The sequence below is a fragment of the Alligator sinensis genome, unplaced genomic scaffold (genome assembly GCF_000455745.1).
Source record: "Alligator sinensis unplaced genomic scaffold, ASM45574v1 scaffold349_1, whole genome shotgun sequence".
Lineage (NCBI taxonomy): Eukaryota > Metazoa > Chordata > Crocodylia > Alligatoridae > Alligator > Alligator sinensis.
This window is the reverse complement of record NW_005841856.1, coordinates 515202-530883: the sequence shown is the minus strand read 5'-3', so window position 1 is coordinate 530883 and position 15682 is coordinate 515202. Positions and strand designations below refer to the sequence as shown.

Genomic DNA, 15682 nt, shown 5'->3' with positions numbered 1-15682 from the left:
CTTGCCTCCATCCAGCCTAAAATGTGTGAAGATTTTCTCATACCTGTTGGCCTAATTAATGCCTATGAATAACCCCAAACCATGTCATGCTTCAGAAAAGCTTGAAGGAATTGGAACTTTCTATTTGCTATTTAAACTTAAATTCTGTTAATTGGTAAGTATTCTTTTTTAAAGTCTTTACAGGATCTTTTCCCTATTACAGTAACTGCACTGATATCTTTTTGTGTATATCATTACATGTGATGATGTTTTCTCTATTACATCCAGATAATCTCCCCACTATTACAACACATTTGTTGGTGTTAAAAGAAAGCTTTTGCATTTATTTGCATTAGCTGCAACTAGTCTGAATCTATCTTTACTTGGACTATGCTAGGCTCATTTTCCATAGCCCTCCACGTCCCTTTATTGGTTCATATACTTTTCTACATATTTTCATACACACATGGGTGAACAAATACCTACCCACACAGTTGCAAGATTGTCACACATGATTTTCCATGCACACAAGTGATTTCATTCATTTCTATGGCAATTCTATGTACATCAGTGAAAGCTGAAAAGGGCCTTATATGGATAATAGTACAATGAGGAACAATTAGTACAGTTTGTGCAAATTGGCTATTTTTCCACATAAACATGTTCCCTTTATTCTGTCAGTTTATAAAAAGTACTATCTAGCCTATTTGCAACACTTGTAAAAGCTGAACACACAAAAAAGGAAACTTCGTAAGAATGGCTTGTCATTTTCTGCACACTCTAGTTCTCTGATGTGCTGCCATTATTTTAGTTCTTTAATTAAGTTCTTCTGCTAATACTTGTGCATCACCTTTGGTAGTACTGCAGCTATACTGAGAAGATACTTAAATGTAGACAATTACATTGTCCTATCAAATTCTTGCAGCCTGTTAAGTTGTTCAACTGCAAAGGAAAAGATTAGCAGTGACTATAGAAGGGAAGCATCTAAGCAGAAGTCTTTGGATTAAAGCTGTGGTATCTTGGACAAATCCACCTGTTGGATGCATTCTTAAAGAAATGGTCAGGAAAGGTAACTCAATGCAACTGTAAATGTAAAGATGTAAAGGAACATATAATAACATGATATCAGAGTCTTGTGTGTGCTGAAAGGGACTACTTTAAAGGGGCCAGAGATATTGGGGAATCAAAAGGTCTTGCAAAAGATGAGACGTGGCTTAATAAAACCATAAAGAAAAGCAGAAGAGTCAAAGGTCTGGGGATTTTAACATAGTAGGAATAAAAAATAAGTTTAGAAATTAGTTTAGTACTAGACATATAAAGAAAAATAAATAGCAACTATAAATGTAACAAATGGTGAACAATTCATGGATCTGGGCTTTTAAAAGGACAGAAGGTAGAGCAGAGCCCTTTGATGTCATTAGATTACCAGCCAAAACTGAAGGGTTAGCATGTATAAACATGAAAATATGGTAAAGATAGATGTTTCCATGTCAGCAAAAGTATCCTCTTTTTCCACCCTTCTTCTCTACTAATAATCATAAATGGCCAGGGACAAAATCCTACATTTATTCACCAAAGGAAGTGCACACCTAAGGAAAATTCCTCCTGGTTCCTTCTTACAGGCATGTGACTTCTGCCAACCCAACACTACTTCCAAAGTTGTACATAATTCAGGTATATCTCCACCACACTGTTACAGTATATGAGGAATTTAGTGTATAGAATACATGGGTAGATAGATCCAGGAAACACTCAAGCTTACCTGATCCCTAATATAAAGATCTGTTTGGTTAAAAAGTGCATGAGTCACACATTCAGAAAATACCAAGTGCAATTAGCAAGTCAACAATGTCACAGTGAGCAATACTTCTCACCTACATACCTAGGCCTTGCATCCAAACACCTAACCACCAGCAAAGACTTCTCAGAATACACTTCATTTTGCTAGGCCTGCTTTTTCACACCAGTCTTTTTCACACTGCGTGTGGTGTGTAAACCATTGCTGAAGACACTGTTTCTAAACAAAAGTTCAAGGTCCTGAGAGCACAAGTGAAGAAATGTTCAGTATTTAAAACATAGTTAACTAATTTGAGCCCATTCTACATTACCATGAGAAAATGTAATGAACTGATGAGTTTCAGCTCATCAGCTTTGACTGATGTGAGAGAATTTTATTGGACAAACAACATATACCACAACAACTCCTGGGGACAATTCACCTTTCTGGTTTTCAGCCTGTAAAAGGAAAGGCCCCAGGGACGAAGGGAACCTTGGGGGTGACAATCACCCTTCACATACCTTAGTGGGGGGAGATGGATCACAGCCGGAGCAAGGGGCACCATGCCTCATTTCCAGAGCAAGTGCTCCATTCAGATTGGTACTCAGGGAGTGAGAAGCAGTACTTCTGGCCACAGAAAGGGTCAGCTGGGGAGAGACTGCAGTGTCTGAAGAGAGGAAACACCAGAGGACTCTCCAGTCGACGCCAGCCTGCAGATAGCAGTGGGTGAAGGGTGTGCGGCAACAGGTACGGATGGTTGAATGAACACCCATGAAGACTGTGATCCCCAACAGATGGCCATGGCAACTCGCTAGGTGCTGGAGTGAAGCCCTGAAATAAGCAGGTACCTGGGGGTATGAGTGGTGTGTGGCATGGGGCCACTAGCCTGCTGGGGACATGGCAACTCCAGCCAGCTGGTAGGAGGACTGCTAAGAAAACTGAATTAATGACAAAGAATCAGCCTCATTGAAGCACAAGCAAAAAGTTTTAAATTGATTCTTCCCTCAGTTGGTGTTGAGAATTCCTAAACAAATTGATAAAAAGGGGGCAGGGATCAACCCCAGAGGAAAAGAGGAGTTAAGTTTATTTTGTTTTTCTTTGGTTCCATGCAGGACTGTTAATGTGCACTGACAGAAGGTGGATCAACCCCAAGATGAAGGGGCCAGATTGAAGTTTTGCGTTCAGCTAAGGAATTGATACCAGGTGGCAACCCTGAATGTGAGAGAAGACATCGACCTATGTACCTGGGTGACACGATTAGTGACTGGGGTAAACTGACTCAAGTTGCTTATCTTGAAGGACTGTGAGTTCATTGATGAAAGCAAATGACTCTTGTGTGAACAGTGTATAGGACAGAATTGTCTTATGGATTGACTATCAGAGTATCAATTTGGAAGTTTTGAGCCAGATCCCAGCAGCCTAGGAAGAGCCCTTAAATTGGCTGCAAGGGGGCCAGTCCCCTAAATCAAAGAACTTGAATTAGCATCAAGGAATTGGTAAGGATGGAGTGCAAGGAAGGAGGAGCCCCACGAAGAAATTGCTTCAACAGGCTTGGACTTATCACCCTCCCTAACTGAAGGAAGATCAAGGTCCTGGTGGGCAAGATAACACCAAAGCGCAGCTGGAGACAGTGCCAACCTTTCCATATCCTGATGTCATTCTTTGAGAAGACACCAGGCCAGAGGGGGCCTGGGTCTTATAGCACCAGCTCCGACACAGCCCAGCATTTAGGTTTAAAACTATTTTCTTAGGTGGAAGAATATTTATGTATTTAAACACGCCAAACAGAGGCTAATTGCAGACAGTCAAAAAGCCCGAGGTGGAATCGATCCAATATACACAGGTTTCTCCAAGCTGCATAGATAGGACCAAAGACAAACAAAACTCATGTTTGCTCTTTAATTGCCTGCACTGGATAAGGCCAGAGGTAGGGGGTGCTCCTGTATGCCTGCCAGCCTACCAGACATTGCTGAGAGCAGCAGCCCAGCCAGGCTGGGTGGGGGGAAAGCCATTTCAGCCTGGGCAGACCCCAGCTCAGGGAGGCCAAAACCAGGGTGGGAGGCTCCATTCTCCCTCCTCCCCCTGCTGCCCCAACCTGGCTGACATGTACAGGCAGGACACAGGCTAAAGAGCAGAGGCTTTGCTGCTTCAGCTCTGTGACAGCCCAGGGGCAGGGCCAGCCCAGCTCCACCAAAGCAGAGGACCACTGGTGGAGGCTAACCTACCTATCTTGCCAGGCAGAAGGGAGCTGCAAAGCATTCTGCGATCCTGGGGGACTGCAACCTATCTTGAGTCAGGAGGGAACCTGGAACAGAAGTTTGATAGACTGGTCTAAACTAAACTAATTAAATCTGATACTACATCCATCCAGATTTTTTAGACTGGTTTACAAATGGTGGAATGAAATTTACGTGCACTGAACTTCTGTTCTGTTCCAGGTTTAGACTGGTTTCTGATCACTTATACTGGTTTATGTATAATTTCTATACCTAGCCCCAGTGATGTCACATCTTGTCTTTGGCCTTTAACTCACTAAGATTGAGGTCCTGATTCAAAGTAGCATTTAAGCATTAGCTTAAGTCTTTCATAAGGATAAGCATGTATTTAAATACTTTACTGAAATCATGCTTACTCTGATATTTGGATTTCTTTGGTAACTGTAGACTTCTTTGGGGTACAGTACTCAGAGAATTCAGTTCCATTTATTTATTTGTTTCTTTGTTTTTAAGTATTTGGTCATTTTAGTGCAGAGCATACTGTGAACTATAAGGCACAACAAAACAATACCTAAAAGTACATCTGACATCTCCAAAGAAACAACACAAGGGTGGGTTAGCACTTGTGGTATTACTTAACTTGATGACAAGGGAAAAGAGATTATACTGAGTTCAGAGAGGAAATAAGCTTAAAGTAGAAAACTGGTTTATATTCGTCTCATCTTATTAGCACAAATACACACAATTTATTGGAGAAAGGAAGAAGCCAAAATAAATTCATATCACAGGGATTTATGTGCTATAGTAGCCTGAGCTGCCATGCGACCCTGGTTAACGAGAACATTAATATCAATTCATACTGGCTTCATCTTGGTAGGGAAGTGTCTTTCTGAAAAAGCTTCGAACATTATATATTCTTCTACTTTCATAACTGGTGCTTTTGTGGTGCTATTGATACTGTCAAGGTTATTCCCAATCCTGATATTTGCTCAGATCTTTCTATAAAATGAAATGATTTTAAAAATTTTAGCTTTGACATGCTGAACATGACACTGGTGGATCACAGTAGGGAAACTAAGTTAGGGCATGTTATGATATTTGTCTTAACTTCTCCTTTTGGCACATTGAAAGAGGGGAAGAATAAGTTTTTATTAGTGCTAGCTGGAGACTGGAAATACCTTCCTGTGAAAAAATTCGTATCTTTGAAAAAATATCATCCCAAATCTTGGGTGCGAGCATGGCTGAAAACATATTTTCATAGGAAAGATTTCCAGAAAAACCCCATTGAAGAAGAACCACAATAGGAGTATTAAGCTTACTAGCTTCCCATCAGGAAGGAGCTTGTCTATTTTAATCTCTTGCTAAAGAGAGAGTAAAGGAAGTCAGGCTGGGATGCAGGAAAGATGAGGAGGCTGAGAACAAGAGAGGCAAAAGACCCAGAGCACTCAGCAAGAGCCTGCAGGCAGAAAATGAAATGAACTCATGTTTTGCACACAGGCAGCCATCATTTCCATTATCACAACCAGAGGTGCTGACTATGTGGGGGCCCGAGGGCCCTGACCCCCCTCAGGAAGAGGGCTGTCACCTGAAATGTGTAAACTTTTCCACATGTCCATCATCTTAGCCCCCCCCAGCAAAAAAAAAAGTTTTCCCCTAAAAACACAAAAAAAAAAAATAAATAAAAAAATAAAAAAATAAAAAAATCCAAGTTTTATGCTGGAAAACAGCATCTTATGTTGAAAAATTAACCCAATGGAAAATACTTGGCCATTTCTAGCTGATGTTAAATAGATACAATATCTAGTAATTAACACTGCAGGCAGTTTCCCTTTGTATAGCAAATATAGCACAACAGACTTCGTCTGCTGCTTAGGGACACCTCGGATGTATTCTTTATTATGGGTCTTATCCAATGGAAAGACTCCCAATGAGTCCAGGGGTCTTTGTATCAAGCCCCATGCCACTAATTTTCTTTGTGACCCTCGGAAAGTCACTCAAATACCTTGTATTACATTTCATCCATCTACAAAAGGTATATTTTGACACCTTCTCAACAAATATTCATATAGGTAGAGGGGAACCTAGGAATAAAAAAAAGAATTATTGATTGCAATGCTTGGTCCCCTGTGCATAGTACTAGTATTGTTTACAGGGTGAGATTTCAACAGATGGTGAATACCTTTTTCTTCAGTGCAGGAACAAGAATAGAAACAACTCAAATGCAACTGTAAAGTCCACACAAATGGTCCCTGCTCTTTTCTTAGTTAAATAAATGACATTGCTTATATTGGAAAGTAAGACCTGAGATGAAGACTGAAAAGTTTGTATTCCACATGAGCTCAGCCTGCAGTATCAGTTTACATAGCCTATCCCACTGGTCTTCTCTTCTTCAGAGAGTAAAACAACATTGGCACAACGAATTAAGAACAGGATAAAATTCTCTATTTGCCTCCAAGATTTTTTCTTCATCAGAAAACTACTCTTTTGTCTTTTATTCTGACATTCTTGTGTGTTGCATCTTAAAAGTTATTGAGTCAGAATAGGTTAAAATTTAAGGAAAGGTTTATTTGCTCTATTACAATTCTCATTACTCATTTATGCGGTGCACCTCCTTGATACATTATGCAAACTAGAAAAAGCAAGCGTTACCACAGCTTCTTGCCAAAATCAAATAGTCCAATTCCTTCATCACTCCACTTTTACCACCAACTTCAAAACGTCCACCATATACAAAACTGTCGATTAACTAAAATAGGATCTTCTATATTCAGTATGACAGACAGCTGTCCTAAAGAGAAGCCACCATTTATCCTTTACAATATAATTGCAACGATGAAAAACCATAGGGATGGCTCACCAGAAACTAACGTGCTGTAACATTGGTAACTTACTGTACAGGGAATCTGGTGACAACCCAAACCCCTCTGTTGCTTGAAGAATATCGTACTGGATTTCAAAGGACTCCTATTTTACTGGTTAGAGGGCTTTGCTCAGCATAGTCTGTGTGTTTTGTTTTTTGTGGGGGGGGTGGTTGTTGGGTTTTTTTACAGTTGCCAAGCTACAGGAACTATCTTCATAATGTGTGGCTGCTAGACATAGAAAAGAAAGTACGAAGGCTGAAGGGAATTGGCTGGATGTTGGGATGGGGCATGGAAGGGGTGTGGACTGAGGACTGAAGATAGAGGACTTGTAGGATGCTAAGAGTAGGGAGAAGTGGAGCTGGCAGTGGTAGGTCTACCAGAGGTGCAGAGCTACCAGAGTAAAACTGGGGCTCAAAAGGGATAAGTCATGAGAAGGTCGAGAAGTGATTTTAACCCAATTAGACTTTATGCGATGCTGCCACCACCCTGCTTTTTTCCGCCCAGTTTTTTTTGACCCTGGGATCTCCTAGGGTCAAAAGATGTCCTGCACTACAAGGTAGCAGCACAGGAAATGCCTTAATGTGCAGTGTGTGGTGCCACAGACAGATCTGCGGCATCACATACCACGTGGCTACCGTTGTCTGGATGCAGCCAAGGACTGGGTCAATAAAGGAAGTGAGAAATCCATAACAAACACTGGTTTCAGCCCTGTAGATCCCCAGCCTGACTCACATTGGCTTCTTTAACTTAAATATAACCCTGCCTTCCAACGAGAAATATATGTTTTAAAATTAATCTTTTTTCCCCATTATCTGTGTTAGCAGTTCATTTTCCCTTTACCAAAGAAAAATATATACCCTGCTTTAGAAGATTTTGGGAAGTATTGGCATCCAGGATTAGACATGAAATTTTCAGGTCTCTACCAGAAAATGTCTAGGTACTATCTTGGGTCAATAGTTGAAACAACTTGTAGAAGGAGGATGGATTTTTCTGTTTTGGGCCTGATTCAAGAGCCATTGAAGTCACTGGAAGAATTCAGAGGTGCATTATACCTTATATCTCAGAAAAGATGTTCTCCTTCTCTTTACAAATCTTATATTTCTTTCAAGTAGTTTGGTAGCAACCAACCAGGAGTTTAAGTGAAGCAGGGCTCGAAGCCAACAGCATTAGCGGTTAGGAAAATTGATTCTTCAAAAGTTCGGCTGTTTTCCAAAACCACATTATACAACATAACAAAACCTGAGGAAATATATTTATTTCCCATAACATCTAATGGTTGAAGAGCAAACTGGATAGAACCAAGTTGTTGCAAGCTGCAAGTGGGAAATGGCTGATTCTTTTGGATTAGCTGTTCTTTTACTTCTAAGATTGTGACGATCACATAAAATCTTAACAGAGAAAATCTGAGTCAGTCAATGAATGCTACTGAAAAATGACAGACACTACAGAACTCAGAATTGTAATTTGATTTTTAAACAGAATCAAACCTTAACATAGCTCTCAAGCTATTACAAAATGGAAAAATTAGCAGAATGACTGAAAGAAAATAACACAGCTGGTGGCTATTGAAAAGGAAGAGCTAGACTGCCTGTCTGTAAGCTCAAACAGGGATGTTCAGAAATAAGTTCGTATATAAACCATGCAAAAATCAGATGTTTTAGAAAACACAAAATTGTAAATATATCTTTTTCTCCAGAGCAAAGCTGTGACAATAATTAATTATAATGAAGGCTTCAGGGGGGGGAAAAAACAACTCAAAAATACCTAATGCAGAAAGTGCCTGCAAATGTTTAGTTAAGTTCCTGTATATTCACACACACATTTGGAAGCAATTTATTGAAAAGTGTGGTGAGATGCATCTCTTGTTACTGTTCATTATTTACCATCACTAAATTATCTTACAGGAAAAAAAAAAAAATCACATTTCAAAACACCATTCAACTTTTTATGGTCTTCAGATTCTAGCAACGTTCTATCCCAGAGACGCTGCATCCATGTGCAAAGCTGACTGTGAGCAGCTATCCAACTTATGTGCTTGAATTCTTCACTAATTATTAGCCCACAAATTGATCACAGACAATGTATTTCTCCCAAATATGTGAACAAAAGGCTGAAGAGGAATAAAACCAGCACATTTACTTGAGCTATGGATAGTCCTGCAGACTTGAAATTCTATCTGTTTGGACAGAAGTCAGTCTCCTTTGCACAGGATCTGTGTTGTTCAGCGGAGTTCATCCTGCAGAGATGGCTCTACTGGGGAAATTAAAACATGTGATAGAGCAGAGGAAAGTCCCAGCACACCAGGCGGTGTTAGAAAACCAGAAGGAGAACAGGGACAATCTAAAAGTGATGATCTAACTTCATTGAGATCAGGATACTTTTCACAACCCCAGGAAGAAGCATAGTGGGGGTAGTAGATTTTATGTCTCCCTAACACAGTGTTGATGCATGATTGTTTGATAAAACTGCAGAGATTAATAACATCAACTGGGACATCTTGTATCTGTAATGTAAACTACAGATCCACATGAGGAATATAATGGGCACCGTCAGGCGCAGGGCATAATAGCAGGGCTGGAACGCAGGGGTTCCAAGTGCAAATCACAGGCCTCCAACAATCAAGTAGCCCTATTAGCTGGTAACAGTAGTATGCAAATTAAATAGTGTGGAGAACATAATTTGCTGACTATTGATACATGTGCATCTGGCCTCACGGTCATTTTTACACTACCCATTCCTCTCTTCTTTTGTTCCTTTAACATATAAGCAGACTTGGCTTCTCTTCATTTCACATATTTGCAGCTTCTGCAGCTTGCTTTCTTTTGCTGCAGATTATTTCATCTGCAGCCCAGTCCATTTCTTTCTTGGTAAGCCATCACCACCAAAAACACTGTTATTACATGTATTATCATATACACCATAACGTATATTGTAATATATAATATGTATACTATAACAACAACAACAATAGAAACAGTAGAAACAGTTTGTTTTGCTTTTTAGCAGAGGTAGCTTCTCCCTGTAGGTTTGGGCTTAACAGTGTGAGAGAACTGTATTCTTCTCTCATACTCATTCAGCTGATCCTTGAAGGCTAGGTTGGCATCATGCAATCTGGTCTGGCATAAGGGCTAGCAAAGAGCTATGCTATCCCAGGGATCTTAGATGGTAACCAAAGTCTTTTCTGTCCCTTGGCCCCAGAAGACAAGTAGGACTACCTCCTTGGTTACTATTATTTACTCCCATTCTCTGCACTTGCCAGTTCATTGGCATGAGTGGGCTCAACTCTCTGACTCTGCTTGGCAGTGATCACAATCCCAGGTGTGAACCATGATGCAGGTAGCCATAAAAGCAGGTAGATCACTCATGAGTTGATGCTCAGTGTTAAATCAATTCAACCCCTTTGATTCTAAGACAAATTCGTTCCTTCTCCTGCAAAACAGTAGGATGTTCTTTAGTCTGATCCAACCCAAAGATTTCCTCTCCAAAGATTCCCTATTCCACAACTAGCTACCTCAATTTTGCTTTTACTAAAACGTGTTCACCTTTTTAATTCCCCAGTGAATCTATTTATGACTGCCAATTTTTTGAAAACTAACATGCGAGTTTTCCCCAGATATCACAGCTTTAAAACCTGGGCTCCTATTGCAGAGTCTCCTTCCTACATTATTGATAATAATCATTTCCTGTGCAACTGAACAATTTAATGCGCTGCAAAAATTTGATAAGACAATTTAATTGCCAGCTTTTATGTGTTTTCTTAAAATAGATACATCCCTTGCAAAGGTTGTTCAGGATATAAGTGTTAGCAGAAACAATTAAGGAACTGAAACAATAGAACCAGATTGTAGAATTAGAGTGTGCAGAAAACTATAAGAAATTCCTACAACATCCTCATTATTGTATTCCATTTTTGCAGACATTGGGCCACACTGCTCACTTCAGAACCAGGGAATTTGATTAGTTATGAATAGGTGGAGATAATGCTATTTACTAATGGAGAGAACAGTGAAGTGAACATGCCTTGAGGGAAAAATACAGTGAACCTGCATGTGTTCAATTAATTGTGGCTCTCCGAACGAAATATTCTTTATCATAAGCACTTCAGATATATAAATAGTGGAGGAAACATTTACTTGCATGTTTCATATCTTGGATTTCCAGCTTCCATGTAACTGGTAATAACTTACCATTTTAATATTAAGGTACCATCATTCCTGATAATAAAGTACACAACAGTCCTGACTAAATGTTCTTTCTTCCTCATTTAAATGCCTATCCTTTTCCAAATAAAACTCACAGGATCTATACTTTTATGAATTCTGGAAAGTACAGGGAAGTTCAAATCCAGTTTAGATCCTGATCTCTCTTAGTGATTGGCCAAACAGGAATATGCCTTGAGACAAATGTGGCATCTCAAAGGAAATATGTAATTGCCCTTTCTTTAGCAGTTGTGTGACAGTACGATGGAATTCAATTTCTTCCACTTTCTTATGACAATAATATTAAACCATAGCATGTGAGGTGCATGTTTTTTCTCATTACCTTAACTCATTTCAGTGCTGAACTGTATGTGCAAAGGTTCAGAGCTGTCTCTGATTGAGATAAACTAGCTATGTGTTGGACTTAAAGTGTTTTCGAGACTAAAATGTGCTTTTGATTACCTGTGGCAGTATGCAGGTCCTAAGTGTGCTGTAGTTCTCATTTCCCTCCCAGAATTGAAGTTTGTCTGCAGTCTTCTTCTCTAGACTTACCTGTGAAAAATGATTAAGGAGTTCAGGATCACACAGGTAAGCTTGTCCAGTGCTTCATAAAATATTCCCAGAACAATCATCACTGATTTTGATAATGAGGGTTTCTTTCAGTTACTCACCGGCTTCTTAATTTTTGTCAGGGTCAGTGCAAGGCTTCATACAAATCCTTACCTATGCAGGTAGAGAAAGCCATGTTTCATGTCAAAGAGCAATTTTTGAAAAAAGACAAATATGCCAGGTTAACAAATGCCTTCTCAGAGTTGCTAACTCTCACTACTTTTCTGTGATATTTCTCAGTTTTCCTAAAGCCTCAGCTACAAGAATTAAAGATTGCATGAGAATGTCACCTTTTCTATAAAACTGGAATTAAGTTTCTAGTTTCTAGCACTGAGTATTGCTGGGAAGAACTTTAAAAACGGAAGCTAGAATTTTAAGATAATTTTGGGGGAATTTCACTCATGATTTTTGAATGCTCAAGACCCATCTACAAGATCTTAAACTAGGTTAATATAAATCTGGCTGGAGCCTAAGACTTTCCATTGATCTCCATGCAGAAAATTGGGTTGTGTGTTTCATTTGTTTCCATTCTCCAGTAAATGCTCTTTCATCCTATCCAAAATCAAAAGACAGCCCTTCTCTCATTCTACTAAACTTGACAAAACAGACAAAGCTTCCTGAACAATGCTTAATGAAAGAGTTGCTCTCTGTTTCTGGCCCTGATTTCATATATAGGAAGTCAATGAAGTCTATTTCTCTTGAATTTATCTCTGGTAATTTCATTGTATAATAATTTGTGGGTTTTAATAGTATTATCAGACAGTTATACACCATAACCATACCGCTGTTCTACTATGCACCATATAAAAAGATAGCATCATTCTTCAACATTTTCCAGACAGAAAAAGGTATGGAGATAAAAGGGTTTATAGCAAAGTGATTCAGAAGCTACTAAATTAATCTCACATTCCAATCAATCTGAAAAATGAAAAGGCACTTGACTCAATCTGTCAGCAAAGTCAAACGTATCTGATCAACTCAATGGAAATCCTTTATAAGCTTGAACTGTGATGAATAATATAGCCCTGCTTAAATAAAATGATGTGCCTGATACCCACATGCATGGTAATAGGGGTGAAATTTCAAGTCTGAATACCTGATAAAGGGTTTTCTTTGTTTCATGAAAAGAATCCTACCAGTAATCAGCTCATTAAGTATTTAATTGAGCAGCCTTGTACTGTGAAACGATGATATCCTGTGAAATAATGAGCTTGCAAGCTCCTGATGACTGAAAATCCCCATACTACCTGACTTGGGGTAATTCTGAATGTTTTGCTCAGTGCAGTAAATCTCAATAAGAACAAAAACGTACCAAATTAGGAGATTTCCTGTCAGTACTTAGAGAAGCAGGCTGAAACGCTACTTCATGCTTTTCAGAACATTATGCGCACACTGGTGGCAGGACTAAACAATAAAGAACTGTTTTCTACTTCTGTCTTCAATCACCTGAAAGTCCAGTTCATGCTTGAATTTCTCTAGCGCTCCTGGAGACCAGACCCTTCAAAAGCTTGTGCCTTTCTTTGCAAAGCCACAGAAATTAGCACTGGGCGAAGCTCACATCTTACAGATGTTTGGTTGCTTCCCTTAACTATATCTAAGCTATCCAAACCCGACGGCTCTGTATAAGTAAGGTGGAGTCATGTCGTAATGGATATATTTGCACTGAAGTTATTTAGACCTAACTTAGCTGCCTAAAAAGTGTCTAGTTCAAGGATTGCAGCGGCAACAGTATGGAGCTCAGCATGGACCAGTTGCCTGAACATTTCCTCACAGTCCTGGGTGGATTTTCCACCCCCAGGTCTTACCCCATGAGGCACTGGTTAGACTATTAGCAGCTTGCAAGCTAGTTAGTTTAAAGCTAGCTCAGGTATATACATGTCACTGCAGTGTAACCAGGCTCCATGAAAAGATTCCTTCTCACCAAACGGTTTTTTGACCTTGGAAGCTGCACAAGATAGGGCAGGGTATCATGACAACGGAAAACAAGTGGATGGGAGGAAAATCTCTCAATGATCAAACATGGTTTGACTAGTGTTTGGAGTAAAAATCCAGGCCATTTATACCATGGTAAGAATCATGCAAAACTAATCCAGATAAAGATAGGTCCTAAAAGTAGACGCCTCGTTCCAGAATCAAACCTGTGTAGCGTATTCCGGTCTATTTTGTTGAAAAGATCCACTGACTTCAGGGCAAGTTTTTTCCTGACTTAGGACTGAAGAAGGAGGTGAAAAACTAGAAGAGAGTAGTCTTTTGTCAACAACATGTTTCTTACCATGGCTGAGACTGAAAATAGTATGCAGGGGGGATTCTGGGACTGGATGACATCCATGCAGGATCAGGATGTCTTGGAAGCCAACTGAGAGCAGGAGGCCACCTGTTGTCCTTTTCCTGAAAACCTGCCATTTGCCATGTGGAAGAAGGAGACAGAGAGAGAGGAGGTGTTGATTCCTCGTGTGGGTGGTTGCATTGCTGACATTTAGCAACAGTAGGGCTGACTTTGATGGTTGATAATGGGCCAAGAAGTCTAGGAAGAAACTGCAATACAGGAAAAATATTTTTAAAGCAGAGACTGAGCGTACAAATATTAGGCAGGGTAAAGCAGTGTTAGCTATTTAAATGGCCAGCATATGTAGAGTCTGAAACAACATAAACCCTGAGTAACCTTACCACAAATGCTGAAAGGTGTTTTCATATTGGGGCCCTGCTCTCATGTATAGCTGCTTTTTGTTACTAGTGTTAGTAAAGGTTAGGGGTCAAATTCCCAGTTTGTGTAAAGTGACATAGTCTCATGCATCCCAATGGAGCTGCAGTACTTTACACCAGTTGAGAATCTGATGTTAGAATCTAATTACATTTGCAAGAAAATCACCAACGAGCATGAAAAAGTTAGTTTACAAGAGTTATAATGCATGAATAAATCCCAGGTAGGGGTAACTCTGAATCTAGACAGGGAAAAACAACAGCAATAGTGATTTTGATGGTAAGCAACGATAAAACATGCAGGCAAATACAAAAGACCTGCCTGAGAGTTAGGAATTTAAAAAAATCCTACCATTTAAATTTAAGTGTTATATTTTGATACTATTCATTCCCATTTAAATAGATACTCTGGAAAGTGATGATATGAAAAGTCTCTTATTTTGTGTCTCTGCAACATAAAGGATACATGTTATTGGGATAGCTCATAAGACATAGTAACCAAAAATTGTATCATAATTAGCAATGAACTACATTTAATGCAGCTACTCACTGAGTTTTCCAGCAAATATAATATACCTTCTACTTTCCCCTTATTACAATGGCAGGACTTGTTATGATTATTAGTCCTGTGGACTAGCCACATGACTTTTTTGGGCTTTAAAAGAGTTCATTTACAGAGATACCACTGTCTCTTCTAACATCTTCTACTTTAAAAGTGTGTGGATAGTGCCCTGATATTTTGGTTAATTCTTTAGAAAAATTAAAAATATGAACTGACTGACCAAAGGAGTTTTCCATCTATTGACTCCTCTGTGAAATCCTATAAAATATGAACTTTCATTTCTACCCAGGAGAACTTTTACAATCTTTTCTCCAGTGCCTAATGAAGGGTGTTTGTGCCTGAAAGCTTGCAATTAAAGAAATATTTTTGCAAAAATCTTGTTGGTCTAATAAAAGATATCATCTCTACTATGAGTCCTGATTGCCTTTCCCTCTAGACCAATATGGCTACAACCTGCATACCTTAAAAAAATTAAAGCAGATCTGAAATGCAGAACTATAACTAAAATGTAAAATGTTTATACTTGGCATAATACCTGTGGCTGAAAGGATGCAGATAAACAAAAAGAAGGTAGTTAAAAAATGATTGCCAGTTTTTTGCTTGACAGGGAAGCAACACACCCATACGTGACAACACTTTCTGTCACAGGGCAAAAAGATATAGTCTCATCTTTGGGTAGCTTCCTTACAAAGAGAAACATGGGCTTTACTAACAAATGGTGCCATTGTCCATTCTTGTTTTCTGCTCAACAACTTTTTCTCCCAGATACCAATTTGGTG

General features: G+C 39.3%; 1 long non-coding RNA gene across 1 annotated transcript in view; it reads right to left on the bottom strand.

Annotated features, from left to right (window-relative positions):
- The window catches only part of LOC102369351, a 28538-nt gene extending 16781 nt beyond the window's left edge, over positions 1-11757 (bottom strand). The window contains exons 1-2 of the long non-coding RNA XR_001358714.1: positions 11704-11757; positions 11495-11584 (exon numbers count right to left, since the gene is read on the bottom strand). This is a non-coding gene — a long non-coding RNA (uncharacterized LOC102369351). The remainder of the gene's footprint in view (positions 1-11494; positions 11585-11703) is intronic.
- Between the last annotated feature and the right edge of the window lie 3925 nt (positions 11758-15682).